General features: G+C 35.9%; 1 long non-coding RNA gene across 1 annotated transcript; it reads right to left on the minus strand.

Moving 5' to 3' along the window:
* Nucleotides 1-267: 267 nt before the first annotated feature.
* Nucleotides 268-4,437, minus strand: LOC136009334 (uncharacterized). The gene is made up of 3 exons (XR_010610503.1): nucleotides 4,315-4,437; nucleotides 2,555-2,691; nucleotides 268-383 (listed from the first exon to the last, which is right to left on the minus strand). It is a non-coding gene; the product is annotated as an uncharacterized LOC136009334 (long non-coding RNA).
* Between the last annotated feature and the right edge of the window lie 11,806 nt (nucleotides 4,438-16,243).

Consider the following 16,243-nt stretch of genomic DNA (forward strand, 5'->3'; position numbering starts at 1 on the left):
ATTACTTTGTGCCAAATGTCCGTTTTGCAAGGGAGCATTAAAATGTTCTGTTCAGCATATAAATATTGTGGGCATTGTCCTTCACTTGTTAAGTTAGAAATAGGTATTGATACAGAAGTTAATTAGCTAATTTTGACAAACTGCACTCTGAGACAGATGGTACTTGATTATTCTATGTTGTCTGTCATTGTGTCATGCTCCATTTGGGTACAACAGGAAAGGGGCCTGTTGGCTTGCTCCAACCAGGATGCTGACTTCTGGGTTAGGTGGAGCTCCAAGGAGGTAAAGGAAGTTGTTCCTTTCCTGGGAGAGTTATCAGAAGGGAAAGTCTTCATAGGATTTTGTGGAACAGAGAACTGGGAAGTCACAGGTTTGCTGGAAGCCTGCAACACAAGAGAGATTAGGCAAGGAAGAGTTATATATCCTAACCTTCAAGGTAACAAACTGCAAAACCTACCTTTCTAGACGCCCAGAGGTGACTGTGGAGTTTGCAGCAACCAAAAAAAACATAATACTGAGTTTTCTGCTAATTAAAAAAAAAAAAAACCAAAACCAAAAAAAAACAAAAAACACCAAGAAACCAAAACATGAAAAGCTTTTAGTTCACTTAGCTTTCTGGAGTTCTTTTTTATGAGAAAAAAAATGGAGAAAAAGCATTATGGGTTGGCAAGCTCAGGGGCCTATCACACCAGCAACGACCGAGTGAGGGAGTGTATGAGGAGTGTATACCTTTTTATGATAAACACAAACATATGTAACTATCTAAAGGTGTTAGCCTGTTGTCTGCCTTGCCTTCGTTTCCTTAAGTAGTTAAAAGAAAAATCAGATAAACCCACCTGGTTTTGGAAAGAGGAATGAATTAAGTTCTTCAGTTGAAAATACATTTATTGGATGGATATACTGAGATACAGTTGCATACACCAGTATGTACCAGTAATAGTATCTGAGTCTATCTACACGTATAATGATTTCCGTGTGTGTGTATGTATGTAGGCATACATATATGTGTGTATTTATATACATACAATGAGATTCATTACAAAATTGTACACATGTATCTCACTGACCCAAATGCTTCTATCGTGATTTAGATAACAGGTCTTGTGTCTATCAGCACTGTATTAGAGCAAAGAAAAATTTGCATATTGTTTAATCTTTCACATTTTTTATGAGAAAACATTCCAAGAGAATTCAGAACAGTAAATATATATATATAAATATATATATTATATACTTTTATATATTATATACTTTTATATATATATATATATAAAAGTAGAAGGCCCGCTTTGATATATAGGTCATATTTTTTAAGCTGGAAATTTCTGGATGAGCATAGGACCAATGGGCTGTACATTTATGTCCAAGAAGCATTTCTGGATATCCTGTGCAGAGTGTATAACGTAATATGTTTTCTGTACTCCTTCCAAGTGCTATGTTGTCATTGCTGGCAACAGCTGACCTGCTCAAAGAGCAACTTCAGAGTCTACACAGCAGATTAGTGATGAGAATTTCTCAATCCTGTTAATGAACATTGAAATACAGTATCTTACATAAAGTAGTTAAACAGTCTTTTGCATATAATGTTATTTTCTTTCTCCTTCTCTATTACCAAACTGTTAGGAACCAACTCTGACTTTCTGCAAATATTGGTAAGAGGTTGACAGCAAAATTGAACATATTTTATTAATTTACTAAAAAGCAAAGAGGTTTTTGTAGGGTTTTTTTATTTTTTTTAATTAATTTCTGTATTTCTGAATTCAGAGCATGGTGAATATAAGAACTCTGACAGCTGAGAAGCTAAAGTGTAGATTCTCCTGGACTAATGGGATCTTTGGTCCCCACTGCTTGGAGTCTCTTTGAACAGTTTGTGTTGAGAATGCCAAAACAGGATATGGAGGCAGATGTAGTCAACAAAGTCTGTCAGTTTCTCCATTGTGATCTATTTATCATGGCTGCCTCAACCAGACTGATGGTTGGTATTAATAAAGCTTTCCCAAAGAAGTCTGTCAGGGGCTGGTGTTGAGACTGATCCTGTTCAGCATCTTTGTCAGCAGCATGGGCAATGGGATTGAGTGCGCCCTCAGCAAGTTTGACAACACTAAGCTCTATGGTTTGGCTGATACACGAGGGAAGGGATGCCATCCAGAGGGACCTTGACATGCTTGAGGGTGGTGAGGCACTGGAACAGGTTACCCAAAGAAGTGGTAAATGCTCCATCCCTGGCAGTGTTCAAGGCCACGTTGTGCAGAGCCTAGGGCAACATGGTCTAGTGTGAGGCATTCCTGCCGATGACGGGGGGTTTGGAACTAGGTGATCTTAAGGTCCTTTCCAACCCTAACTATTCTATGATTCTGTGATTCTAGTAGCAGGGCAGCTTGCACAAATTTTGGTCCCTTTTTTATCTCTACTGTTCCATACATATTTGTACAGTAATTTATGGTATCTCAAATAAAGATGATATGTAAATTGTCAATAAAGTAGAGCAGAAGCTAATGAGATAGAGCTGCTTGGGTCTATGGCATAGGAAAATCTTGACATTTTCCTTCTTTACCTTTGTCCCCCAACAATTTGTGGGACAAATTGTTTTTTTGCCTCTGTTTGACTTGAAGGTGCATATAACCAGGTTGTTAAATCAGAAAGTCCAGGACATTTTTATATAACATTTGGTTCAGCAGTGTTTCAGAATATCTGTAAAAGAGACAGACAATGGAGAAGATATTATTCTGCAGAAGAAAGTCAATATTACAAAATTGAGAAAGAAATTAGAATGTTAAAAGATACCTTGTTTTAAAATAATTATAATGGATTTATGTGGTGTTTCAGTAAAAATACATATTAGAATTTTTTAGCCATTTAGACCTCCAGCCTGAGGACTTCCATGCAATTGCCAAGGAATTCCATGTACTTTTGGTCATATTTGATACCACACACAAACTTCATGCTAAAGGTACATTCTCCAAGGCATGAAAATAGTCTTGATTTGATTCTTGATGGTAAGGATCACTTGCATATTTAAAAATTAATATATTACATTTAAAGAGGAACCTTATATATATATTAACTTTTGCAAGTGGAAAAAAGGTACTAGAGAAGGAACTGTCAGTGTTGTCCTGTATCTAATCTGCACCACTGTAAAATCACCTCTCAAATTTTACCCTTTCTTAAAAAGAAAATCTACTGGCATAAAATTTTCCCAGTATAATCTGACACATACACATGGATTACACTTTTGCTGAACCACAGGTTTTGGTTCTGTACTTTGTTTTTTTGATATGATAAATTAAGATTGGAAAGATATAGAGAAGTATCAACTTGTCTGAATCTAACAACTGTGTACTGAAAACTAAGTATTTGAAATAACATCATTAATTTTTCACTTTGAAATTTTACATACATAGAAAATTTGAGTGAATATTGATAGGAATTATTTTTCAAAATTTGTCAGTTTAAAAATTTGCATATAAGCTTCCTCAAGGATTTTTTTTTTCCTAGCAACAGGAAATATAGCTGTAAAGTCCCCTAATGCAGGAGACATTTATATTCCTTTCCCAAATGTTATGACACTTTTAAAACACCTTTTTTTGCCCACAGTTTTGTTTGTTTGTTTGTTTGTTTGTTTTCCAACTGTTCTGGAAAACTTCCATAAAGAACAAGAAAGAAAGTGGTTACAATGAAAAATAAAAACTAAATTTTAAAATACAAAAGTCACTTAGTCAGCCACTAGTAAGTGAATGTTACATTGGAAATAGAAAGAAAAAAAATGTAAACTGTATGAGTGCAAGTGTGCACTTATTTAATGAAACCTCAGGCTGGTCTGCAATAAAATAAGCTAAGAAAAAAATAGAGTGCCTTCGTTTGAGACACTGTTCAGTTAGGTCAATAGATGCAGTTAGAAGAGGCAATTGTGCAGTCTATCTTCCATTTTAATTTAAGATAAAGTGTCTACAATACATGAAAATGTGCTTCATGTACATTTTATTAAAGCTGACAAATATAGGCTTAATAATGTGTGTGCTCATGCGCATATGTGAAGAAGAGGGAAATTTATATAAGTCAAGCTCAGGAAAGCTTTTTCATAGCAAGTAGAGAGAGCTGTACCTTAGCAGCTCTCTTGAATCAATACAGTGAAGTTGAGTTCCTTATTGATTCTCTTGATAAAATGATACAGTTCTCTCTCTTTCTCTCCCTCTCTCCTGTAATACAGTAGAGCACTAAAGAAGCAGGATAAGTACATTTACAGCCTTCTTAGTGCTGCCCACAGGGTGCTATAAAGGCACAAACTGGATATAATTGAAGCACATATTAACTTACCTTCTGTTGTACAGGAAGAGCATAAGCAGGCTGTTAATGTGCACAGTGTTGAAACTCTTAACTTGGGGGTTGAGAATTAGCTTGCAGTAGTAATTTGGTAAGCACCTGGGAAAATTGCAAGCTTCATTTCCTGCAACGTGGAATATGATTAAAAACAGAATATATTATTATTAGGGGTACCATTAAAAAATGTGTAGACAGCATTCTATGATGTTAAAAAGGAAATTGGAAGTTGTATCCAGATGTTGAAGATGCTGCACGTTAATTATTGTCTACCACAGTGCATTGAAAGTGCAATTCAATTATTTGCTTTGTCAAACAATATTTTGATTAACTTGAACTTTAATTTTGTACATCTGGTGTTTTTCACACTGTGATAAAACAGCATTGAGGTATGCTACTCTGCCAACAGTATCTTGAAACAACAGAAAGAACATATGCAAGGCAACAGTAAGCCATAATACAGGAAAGAGCCTCCCCCTGGCCCGCTGTTCTTTTCTTCGACTAGAAGGCAAAAAAAACCCCAAACCTTTCTCAAACTGCATTCAGTAAAAACAGAGTTTAGTGTGTATTTATGAATATGGACCCTGAAATTATATTTGTCTCTTGGACTTTCTCATGCATTGCCTTTAAATTGTATGATCACATTCCCCTAATTGCTGTATTTCTGGGTCGTCATGTCTTGTTTCTCAATTCTATATAAAATTAAGCCATTAAATTTTATGATATGGTTATCAATTCTATAAAAAAACAAGTAAAGAAAAATAAAATTCAAAATATTCTCCTACAGGTGTCGTTTAGGTAGGTGCTGTTCATGGTTTGAGGAGATATTTTGTTGTGCACTGTGCTTTGTCCATTTCTGAGTTTGCTGAGAAGGCTGGATCTTCACTTGTTTTTGAGTTTTGGGTTTGTTTTTTTTTTTTTTCTTTATTTTGAGAGTCCCTTGCAGGAGCTATAATGCACGTGGAGAATGGACATGATATTCCAGATAGTACTGACTTTCCCAAGGGAAATGGCCTGAACTGATGAGCTGGCAGCTGCAAGGCGGGATATACATGTCATTATTCTACCCAACGTCAGCCTTCTGTTGCAGGACGTGCTTTCTTAGACTTGCAGGAGGATTTATGGCTGTCTCATCCTCTATTGCCTTTAAGATTTAAACTGCCTCAGTTCCTCACCCTGTAGGCTGTATTCTGTCTCATAAGATTCAGTTATCTCTCTGCACTTTTCCCAGCTAAATATTTTATTTTTATGTAGGATTCATAGAGAAATTATTTTATTAGCTGAAAGCTAGTGTCAGGTGGCATGCAGTGAGATCTCTTGTTACCAGCTGGAAAGCCTTACATATTTAGCTTTGTAGAAGAGAGCTGGAAACAGATGTATGTGTAGTAAACAGGAATTACAAAAGGGTGAAAGTGTGCAAATGGACATTTTGCTGTTTCCTGAAGTGTTTGCTCGGGGTATTTTCATAATTAGTAATTTGAAGTATTAAGAAGACATATAAATTGCATAGAAACATGTAAGGTTTTTTTTTCCTTTTGAAAAAAAAAATTGTGATATGGCATGGAATACACATGGTTTCTTCAGTTCAAGAGTATCTGCATTATGAGAAACAGTGAATTTAAATATTCAATAGCATAACATTATTTAAGAGACTGGGAGCTGGTATGAGAAAACATTGATTCAATTTGCTTAACAACTTTTGTGGCATCGTGAACAAGTCACTTATTCCCTCCTTGGTCCATTTTTATTCATTGCTACAGAACAATGACTTGAGAGCAAACAAGTTAAAAGGCATTAAGGAGATTGGTGGTAATGAACAGAATTCATTTAAAATGTTCTAGAATATCTTTCCAGAGCAGAATATGTTTGCTAATATGCTTAGCAGATGAAAAAAAATATTTCTGAGGAAGGGGTGGGGAAGTAAATGTTGCTTAATGAACAGTAAAAGATGTTCTAGCAGATAAATGTTTCAATTCTACTGAATATTTCAACTTTGAATACACAGAATTGGATGTAAAGGAGAGAGGGAATGGATAGGCTTGTGAAGAGAGCACCAGGGTGGAATTCAAGTAAACAAAATGCTTCTGGTGGCCTTCATGTTCATTTTTGATATTATCAAAAGTTTACAGAAGAGTATGATTGTATTTTATACAATTTTAATAGATTTTTTATATATAAATCTTAACATAAATGGTGAAAATTGAGAAAGTATATAGATTTTTGTTTGTTTGATTGGTTTATTTTACATGTAGTAGCTAAAACTGGGGGTGTGTATTTTTTGTCAGTATTAGATTTTGAAAAGTAAGAGTTAACATGGGACCCTTGAATAAACAGAAAAGTCATCACCTCAGGGATATTGGGGCACTTCATTATTATTAATAATAAATTTGTGAAGCCTAGAGTATAGGAAAAAGGAACAGTTTGGGTTTTTTTAATATCAGATTATTGTAAAACATTAAGCTGTGCCTTTTAGGTTTTTATGTCAGAGATAGAATAATTTTATAGTTAATTTTAGAATCAAAATGCTTTTACTCATGAAAATGATCAAAGTTTCAATTAAATAGATTTTTGAAAGTGACTTTTTGATGAGCAAAAACAAAGGTGTGCCTTGGGGGAAAGCCACTGCTCAGTTAATTTTGTACTTGTGTACACCCGTTTTGGTTTTTTTTTCCTCTCCAAACTTTCCAGTTTATATAGATCTTGAGGTATGTTAATGGTAGTCCTGTCTCAACCCTCACTTCAACAACTGTCAAAGAGATGCTGTGCGCAGTTACCTCCATGGCAGCGTTTTCCTTATTTTCTGAGGAAATTTGAAATAATCTAATTTGACTGAACATGAAATTAGCCAAGAATTTATTATCACAAAGATTTATAACAATGAATGCCCATCTTCCAATCTTGTTTTACACTAAATATTTAAAAATATTTATTGTTTCCCAGGTGTTTTCTCATCTAAATGTTCTTCCAGATTTTCACTGCTGCTAATAATAGCGTTACCAGCAATATCGTTTACTCATTCTTTTATGAAAACGACTTGCAGAGTTTCATTAATAGCCATTATATTTCATCATTATTGTTTAAAATATCTGTATAACTTTATGGAATTTTCCTGAATATGATTAAAGAAATAATTGGCTTAATCTAAAAATTCACATTGTATAAATTGCAACAGGCAAGTTACTTACTTCAAGTGGGTTCCCAGTATTTTTTTTTATTTAGGTTTTGTATAAACAATTTTGAGGGTTTGTCCATTGATTTACCCTATCTTATGTCTGTCAGACATAAAATTCACCATGGGTTAAAGGATAGCAGGCTATTTTAGAAGATGAAAATAGTATGTGAATGTTCAAGGCAAATAATATTTGGCTTCAGATGATTTAAAGCTGCTTGCAAAATTAGAATAGCAACATCTTGTCATAGCCTTGAATGATTTTTTTTTTTTTTCTGTTTAGTAGTTGTTTTTATTTTTATAAGGAATGTATGGCTGATTACCATGTATCTTGGAATAAAGTAAAGCCTTGAGGTTAAAGCTGTCTAAACTCTTTTTTCAGTTTGCTTTATGACCTTTTCTTGTATTACAGCAAGTGAACTAACATCTGACAAACCTTTAATTTTGGTAGGTTAGGCTATGTGTTATTTGGAAAAGAAATACTCTTTAAAGATAAGTCTTCAAACTTTAATATTGTCATATTTCACAGTTCAACTAAACTTTGCTACTTCTGTGGGTTTTTTTTCTTCTGTCTCTTTAAGTGCATTTTCTAGCACTTTAATTATTTTGTAAACTTTAAGCAAGTTTAAAACTGGAAAACTGTCAAAATACTCATAGTTTTGAGCACAGGCAGCAAAAGGGCAAAATTTTGCTGATTCCTTCTAATATCAGTTCTTTGAATAGCTTGACCTATTTTCAGTAGTTATTGTTCCTCTGACAACTGTTCTTTTAATATAAGTCTGTAAATGTTATGTAAGTTTATCTGCTTTTATTTATCTCATATTTTTAAGTGTGAGAGCAAGGGAACACTTGATTACACTGTTATTAGTCACAGTGTCATAACAAATATTCCAGAAGTTTTTACATGCTGAAGACTCATAGGCAGAGAAATGCCACATAAAAATGATATGTTTGAAGATGAATGTAAGGATATATACATGTTACATATGAAAACTACCCTCAAATTGGAAAATCACCCTCTCCATTTATCTGTGCCTTAATATGGCAAAACCCAAATGTGAGATCAGGTGGTGATATGGTGCCTGTATGAAGATTGTCACGATGGATCTGAGACATGACTTCTGCTTCAGGAGTCAAAAAAGAAGGAAGAGATGACTGAGCTGCCCAAGCCCTAGGTCTCCCTGTAACAAACAGGGTTGGCAAACAGTTTGCTGATTAGTTGTTTGGATTGTGGATATTTGCCAGGTGAGCATGGATGCTTTTAATATAAAAAGTTGATTTTACATTCTAAGCATGGGATACTAATTTTTGCAGAACTTCCACTGCATATGAGGCTATTATTTAGAGCATTTTTGAGAAGTCTGGGGAGAAAAATGAAATTAACTGATGGCTTTATGTTCGGACATTGCGTTGGTGCTTACAACTTTCCTGGGGACTCTTTTCCAAGATGTACAGAGCTTTCAAAACACAAAACCCACCCTATTTTATATCAAGTTTCTTGAAACCCCAACTTATCACCACAGGAATGCATTGTGTGTGTAAACGCAAAGTTCTATGTTAAAACATAAAAAGTTATGATGATATCCACAATTCAAGCATTTTGATGTTTTTCAATACTTACTTTGCTTTGTAATAAAAATTCAAAATCAGAAAGACCCATGGAATTCCATTCCATGTAACTATACAGCTTTCCTACCCTGTTCTATGCATCTAAATAGTTCTAAAATTTTTTTTCCTTAATTTATGAAAACCAAGAACAGTTCTTTTCCTTCTTGAAGGGCCAAAGATTAAGTGTTGTATTGAATTTCCAAGAGGGATACTTAGTACTGAAATAAAATGCAATGTTTCCATTTTGCTGGATTTAATGTTTCATGTGTATTGGTTTATACAGAAGGCATCCTTGGTTAAATTTTTTATACAAGCAACTCTAGCTGATATTTATCTATTTATTTATTTCATTTTGGTTTCATGCAGGCCTTGCCTCATCTTGAACAAATAACAGTTTGTGGTCTATAGAATAAAAATGTCTTATAATGGTTTGTGGTGTATTCTGTAAATATATAGTATTTTCAGAAATGTGGAGCTCATAATAATTCAGCCATGTATAAAAATCTGTTTTCTAGGAGTTTGACAACTCACTTGGGATTTCATGATGTTCTTTCTGGTATATTTTACTGTTTGGTACCTGTTCTGCATACTAACTACTGTAAAAGGTGAAAGGCTAGAACCAGAATCACTTTTTTTTTAATTTTTTGAGAGAATTTCCTTTTTCTGCTTTCTTCTTGTGATTCTTTGACAGTAAATGTTGTAGTCCCTAGAAGATTGAGGAAGGAAAGAAATGTCTTGAGTAAGTATTCATGAGCTGGTATAAGTAGACTGCATATACAGGGGTTTTATCCCTTCCAGACTATACGTCTGACAGGCTCCAGTCTGAATATGACACCTTCTAAGGTTAAGAAATAATGTGTTATTTTTTTGAGGAATATCTCTCTTTCTCTCTTTTCAACTAAAGGAAATGATAAAAAGATCTTATAGTGAGTTGCCTGAACATTTTATAATGTCCTACATAGATTTGAACAGAGTTAAGTATACAGGATTTGTGAATTCAGAAGTGTTTGACAAAAAAAAGAGGAAGAAATACAAATTTGTGAATGTCACTATCTTCTTTGAATTTGTAAGGCATCTCTGGTAGGTTTAATTTTCTGCTGGAGAAAGCTGGAGATAATGGATACTGACAAATGGAGTGCTTTTATTCATGCTCCTGAACACAAATTGTAATATAAGCAGAATTCAAAAGCATGTCTTTTAATCATCTTGATCTATGTGATGGAACTTATTAAGTAAATTTTATGGTTCATGTGATTTGAAGAAATCTGAAATTAAGTCTGTCTTCAAATTATCTCCTTTAAGAAGAACTCCATCAGAGTTGGGAAAAAATGAAACCAAGAGTTATACACTTGCAAAATTGTTTATTTGGGGGATTTGGCTTCTGGAATGTAATGAAATCTAGGTTAAGGTTGAGAAGACCTCAGGTATGTAGTTTATATATACAAACTAGCATGTAGAGTAGTTAGTCTAGAAGACTAATAAATCCAGTGAAAGGCATGGCTTGTAATGCAAGGTGGGCTGTTTAATCCAAGCAGCTGCTTCGGGTAGTACAATACCTTGTTGACATTTTTTTCTGTTTTCTCACAATTCTGGTGTGAATTATAGCACAATATTTAATGCTGGGCAAATTTACACTGGGAAAATCTCACTTAAATTAGTAAGAACTTTGCTTGGGTTTTCATAGAAGTGAAGTTGACTAAGGAATATGACCATAAACTCCTTTCACTCCTTGTAGAAACCTGTTCACTTTCAATGGAAAAATAATGGTCCTTTCCAACCCTAACTATTCTATGATTCTAAAATTAATGGAGAGAGAGTGGAAGAACAGAGTTTCATTTAGACAAAATGAATATGCACAAAGAAAGTCCTGTCTAGCTATATATGGCCCCTCATATAAAACCTGTCAGATTAAAATTTCATTTGCACTTTGTGCTGATTTTTTTTTTGGATTTAAGATGAGCGACAGTATGATGAACAGCAAGGTGCTGATCTTGTCCTGTGTTGTGGTTTAAGCTCAGGCGGTAATTCAGAATCACGTAGCCACTCGCTCGCTCCCTCCTTTCTTCTGTCCTGCTCCCAGGCAGGATGTGGAGGAGAATAAAAAGAATGCAATCCCCATGGCTTGAGATAAGACGGTATTATATAATACATATAATATATATATATTATATAATAAATATAATATATAATACTAAGGTATTTTATAGAACAACTACCACTAATAATAATGGTGATAAAGGAAGTAAGGTGAGAGAATATAAAACTAAAAGGGGAAAAGGAAAAGAAAACAACAAGCACAAGTGATGCACAATACTATTGCTCACCATCTGCTGACTGACACCCAGCCCAACCTGAGCAGCAATCTCGGCCGTCCAGGTGACTCCCCCCAGTTTATATACTGGGCATGACGTGCTGTGGTATGGAATACCGCTTTGGCTATTTCAGGTCAGGTGTCTGGTCTGTGCTTCCTCCCAACTTCTTGTACCTCTCCTCACTGGCATAGCATAAGAGACTGAAAAAGTCCTTGATCAGAGTAAGCATTACTTAGAAAAAACTAGAACACTGGTGTGTTATGAGCATTGTTCTCAGACTAAAGTCAGAACACAGCTCTGCACCAGCTACCGAGAAGGCGAACAGTAACTGTTACAGCTGAACCCAGGATGTCCTGTTAAAAGAAAAGGGTTTCTATAACCGAATTTAAGAATTAGACCTTGCATATTCTTTTTCTTAAGTGAATATGTTCTAAATTTCCCCATCATCACTGAGTTCTGAAAGTCTTCTAATGTTCAAATTTAGTTAAGAATCTGTCCTTGGCTTCAGCTGGGATAGAGTTAATTTTCTTCCTAGTAGCTGGTATAGTGCTCTGTTGTAACTATGTTAACAATATAATGTTTTGATTATGTTTTGTGTTCTGTTTGTTGGCTTTTTTTTTTTTTATTTGACAAACTGTTGCAGAGAAGTAGTCTGAAGCTCAAACAGTGCTAGAAAATATCTGAGGAAATGTTGATTCCTATCCAAAAAATCTCCAGCTCAAAAAATACCATGTCAGTTAACTAAATAAGATATTTCATGAAGATGTTATCTGTAGTAGTCAAAATCAATTGCTTTGTATATTATCTTAAGTACTCTTTTCTATTTTAGTTTTATTTATATAGAGATTCATATTCACCCTCATTTCCCTGTTACAGTGTAAATAAAAATTAATTTAAAAAGACTGGTTATGGTAATCAAAAGGCTTTTGAGTAAATAGGTAGGTCTAGTACTTTGCTGGAAAGCCTCTTGAACTCTGGCTATAAGAGGAAGTTTCCAGTTCATGAGAACACTGAAGTGTTTTTTCTTTAATCGTACTACTGTTAATACTTTAAGATACAAAATTTTTTTCACCAAAGGCTATATGGCTAATGCCTTCTGTTTGGATCTGTAAGCGGGACCTAACCCTGAGTTGGTTTTGTGTGTAGCCCTTGTATAAAATATTTTGTAATAAGTTTGTACTTTGGATGACAAAATTATAGGTGAACTTATACAAATTTTAAGTATTACTCCAACAACTATTGGACACCTCTGGACATTTCTGATTTCCCTCCTCTTCCCCACCACTTTTGAAGCAAAGGTCAGTGACTTCCATGTAATGTTATTCAAGGAGGTTTAACTATTCTTAATTGGGTATGCTTAAGTAAAAGCTACAAAGGAGCTACATGTCAGTTGACAGGGATAATTTCATTGAATAGCAGCTTTTGAGTGGTTTTTTTCTGCACTTGGAACAACAAATGGAATTGTGGGATAATTTCCTCTCTCCTGACCTGCACTCTTCAGTTTGGGAAAAATGTAGCTGGGAAAAATGTAGCTGGGAAAAATATAGCTAGGAAAAATGTCTGCCTGGCCTGGGATAATTGTCAGAGGTCTTGTCTTTGCTACATTGAGAACAGTTTTTGAATGTCAATTGAGTAAGCTGAGTAAAAGGTGATTCTGAATGTTGTTTTCACACATTAATGGTCTTGTGACCACAATAAAGCAAAATAATATATTTAGCATCATTATAATCAGTGACTGAGTTATTGTAGCTAAACTTTGAATTTTCCTATTGTCAAATATTGCTGTACTTTAGTATCTTCTTTGACCCTGAAATGTGTTCCTGAAATCATTTCCCAAAGTATTAAAGTTCTTCAAGTGTCTGCTCCCAGTATCTAAACAAATTTTGAAAGACTGTCTTTTTACAAGAGAAAATTCTGGGAGAGCACTGGAATAGTATTAACCTTCCTGAAACTGCATTCCCATAAAAAGACCCTGCTTCACTAGACTGTAAATTGCAGTTACAGTCTAGCCAGACTGGGAAACAGCAGATAAAATGGGAGGAATTGCAGAGGACTGGAGGTTGGCCAGTGTTGCACCTCTATAAAAAGAGCAGGAAGAAATACCTCGGAAACAACAGGCATGTCAGCCTGACCTCAGTGCTGGGGAAAGTCATGGCACAAATGATCCGTCTTGAGATCATGAAGCATGTGCAGGAAAATGGAGGGATCAGGCCCAGTCAGCATGGATTCATGAAGGGCAGGTCCTGCTTGACCAACCTGATCTCCTTGTGTGATAAGGTGACCTGCCTGGTTGATGAGGGAAAGGCTGTGGACATTGTCTATATGGACTTAAGTAAAGCATTTGACACTGTCTCTGACAGTGTTCTCCTGGAGAAAATAGCTGCTTACGGCCTGGATAGGTGAATTCTTCACTGAGCTGGAAACTGCCTGGGTGGCCAAGCCTAAAGAGTGGATGCATCACATCTAGAATCATAGAATCATAGAATCAATAGTTAGGGTTGGAAAGGACCTTAAGATCATCTAGTTCCAACACACCTGCCATAGGCAGGGACACCTCACACTAAACCATCCCACACAAGGCTTCATCCAACCTGGCCTTGAACACTGCCAGGGATGGAGCACTCACAGCCTCCCTGGGCAACCCATTCCAGTGTCTCACCACCCTAACAGGAAAGAATTTCCTCCTTATATCCAATCTAAACTTCCCCTGTTTAAGTTTGAACCCGTTACCCCTTGTCCTGTCACTACAGTCCCTGATGAAGAGTCCCTTCCCAGCATCCCTATAGGCCCCTTTCAGGTACTGGAAGGCTGCTATGAGGTCTCCACGCAGCCTTCTCTTCTCCAGGCTGAACAGCCCCAACTTCCTCAGCCTGTCTTCATACGGGAGGTGCTCCAGTCCCCTGATCATCCTCGTGGCCCTCCTCTGGACTTGTTCCAGCAGTCCCATGTCCTTTTATGTTGAGGACACCAGAACTGCACACAATACTCCAGGTGAGGTCTCACGAGAGCAGAGTAGAGGGGCAGGATCACCTCCTTCGACCTGCTGGTCACGCTCCTTTTGATGCAGCCCAGGATACGGTTGGCTTTCTGGGCTGCGAGCACACACTGCCGGCTCATGTTCATTTTCTCATCGACCAGCACCCCCAAGTCCTTCTCTGCAGGGCCGCTCTGAATCTCTTCTCTGCCCAGACTGTAGCTGTGCCTGGGATTGCTCCAACCCAGGTGTAGGACCTTGCACTTGTCATGGTTGAACTTCATAAGGTTGGCATCAGCCCACCTCACAATCACTAGTGGTGTCCCTCAGGGCTCAGGGTTAGGGCCAGTGTTGTGTTTTTATTTGTTTCCCCTGAATTTTAAAATATCTTGGGTTATTAAGTCCCAGGAAATTAAAAAAAAAGAAATCAGAAACCAAACAAAAAACCCACAATAAAACAAAACAACTAACAAAAAACCCTAAACCCAACAAGAATTTAATTTGAGGTACTATGTTGTAATTGCATATCAAAGAAAGCAATCTTCATTTTAAAACAAAAATTTTGACTCTTGTAGGTGAATTTGTGACAAATCAGGAAAGAAGTTTATTTTTTTCTGCTGAATTAATTTCTAATGAATTGGGAAATACTCTGTTTTAAGTGATTAGAACTAAGTTATTCTAAGTTGTTCTAAGTTATTAAAACTAAACTCAAGTTAGCAAAGCATTGCTGGTGTTCAGTAAGTAGTCCAGATTCCCTTATTTCAGGGATGTTTCAAAGTGAAAATTGTGCTAGGGTTTGCAACTTACTGGAAACACTCTTTGAAAAAATAGTTGTATGACAGAATCACAGACTAATTGGGGTTGGAAAGGACCTTAAGATCATCCAGTTCCTCCCTGTCATGAGCAGGGATGTCTCACCCTAGACTATATATGCATACATATATACATCATATATAACAAATACATACCATGTCATTATTGGTTTGTACTCAGCAGACTTAGTTGAGAGATTAAAAAATGCAGCTCAGATTGTGATTTTTTTGAATCACCTGCAAGTACCACAGTTCTATTCTATAGAGTAGTAGTGTCAGTGATATCACCTACTCTCCTCAGGTTAAGCTCAGATCACTGAATATTTCATTTCTTCGAAGAAGTTTCATGGGATTTACAGCCCTGGAAAGGAGAGATTATCTAGCCTCCAATCCCTATTTTCCATGTCAGCAGATCTGAGAATAGAAATCTGGGAAAGGAGCAAACTCTTCTGAAAAACTGATGCAGTATTGTAGTGAAAATGAGGACAGAATTGCATTTGCAGACTATGTAGAGAGCCATGAACTATGGCCAGTAACACTGTGCCTGCAGATTGTGAATGAGTTCTGTATTTTCATGAACCCTGCAGTGGTCCCAGAGTGTATGAAATGTTTTTCAAGGAAGCTAACAGAATGTTATGGTGCATGTGCACACAAACCAGCTATTGAACATGTATTTAAATATTTTATGTGGTCTAATAAAACCATTGAACTTGTCTACAAAGATGATATCCTTTTTAGTTCTTGTGGTCAGAATGAGAACTGCTCAGATGCCTAGCATAGTGACAGAAAAATAACTTTTCTATGACAAGCTTTCCACTAATTCCTTCAAATAGTTTGCTAGAACAGCCACAGTCTTCTAAAGAAAACTGCAACATAAATAAATGTAAATGGATTTTGATGACAGGCCTTGGACAAAAATGAGCAAGGAAGTTACTAAAAAAGTCAGCATGACATACTCCTTGATACTTATTTTCTTTATACATAAATTCTTACTTCCTAGAATTTTCTTTCAGGTTCTGATGGTTCCAGGCTGTCCTTGGCATAAGTTGAA

This window comes from Lathamus discolor, chromosome 2 (genome assembly GCF_037157495.1).
Source record: "Lathamus discolor isolate bLatDis1 chromosome 2, bLatDis1.hap1, whole genome shotgun sequence".
NCBI classification, from domain to species: domain Eukaryota; kingdom Metazoa; phylum Chordata; class Aves; order Psittaciformes; family Psittacidae; genus Lathamus; species Lathamus discolor.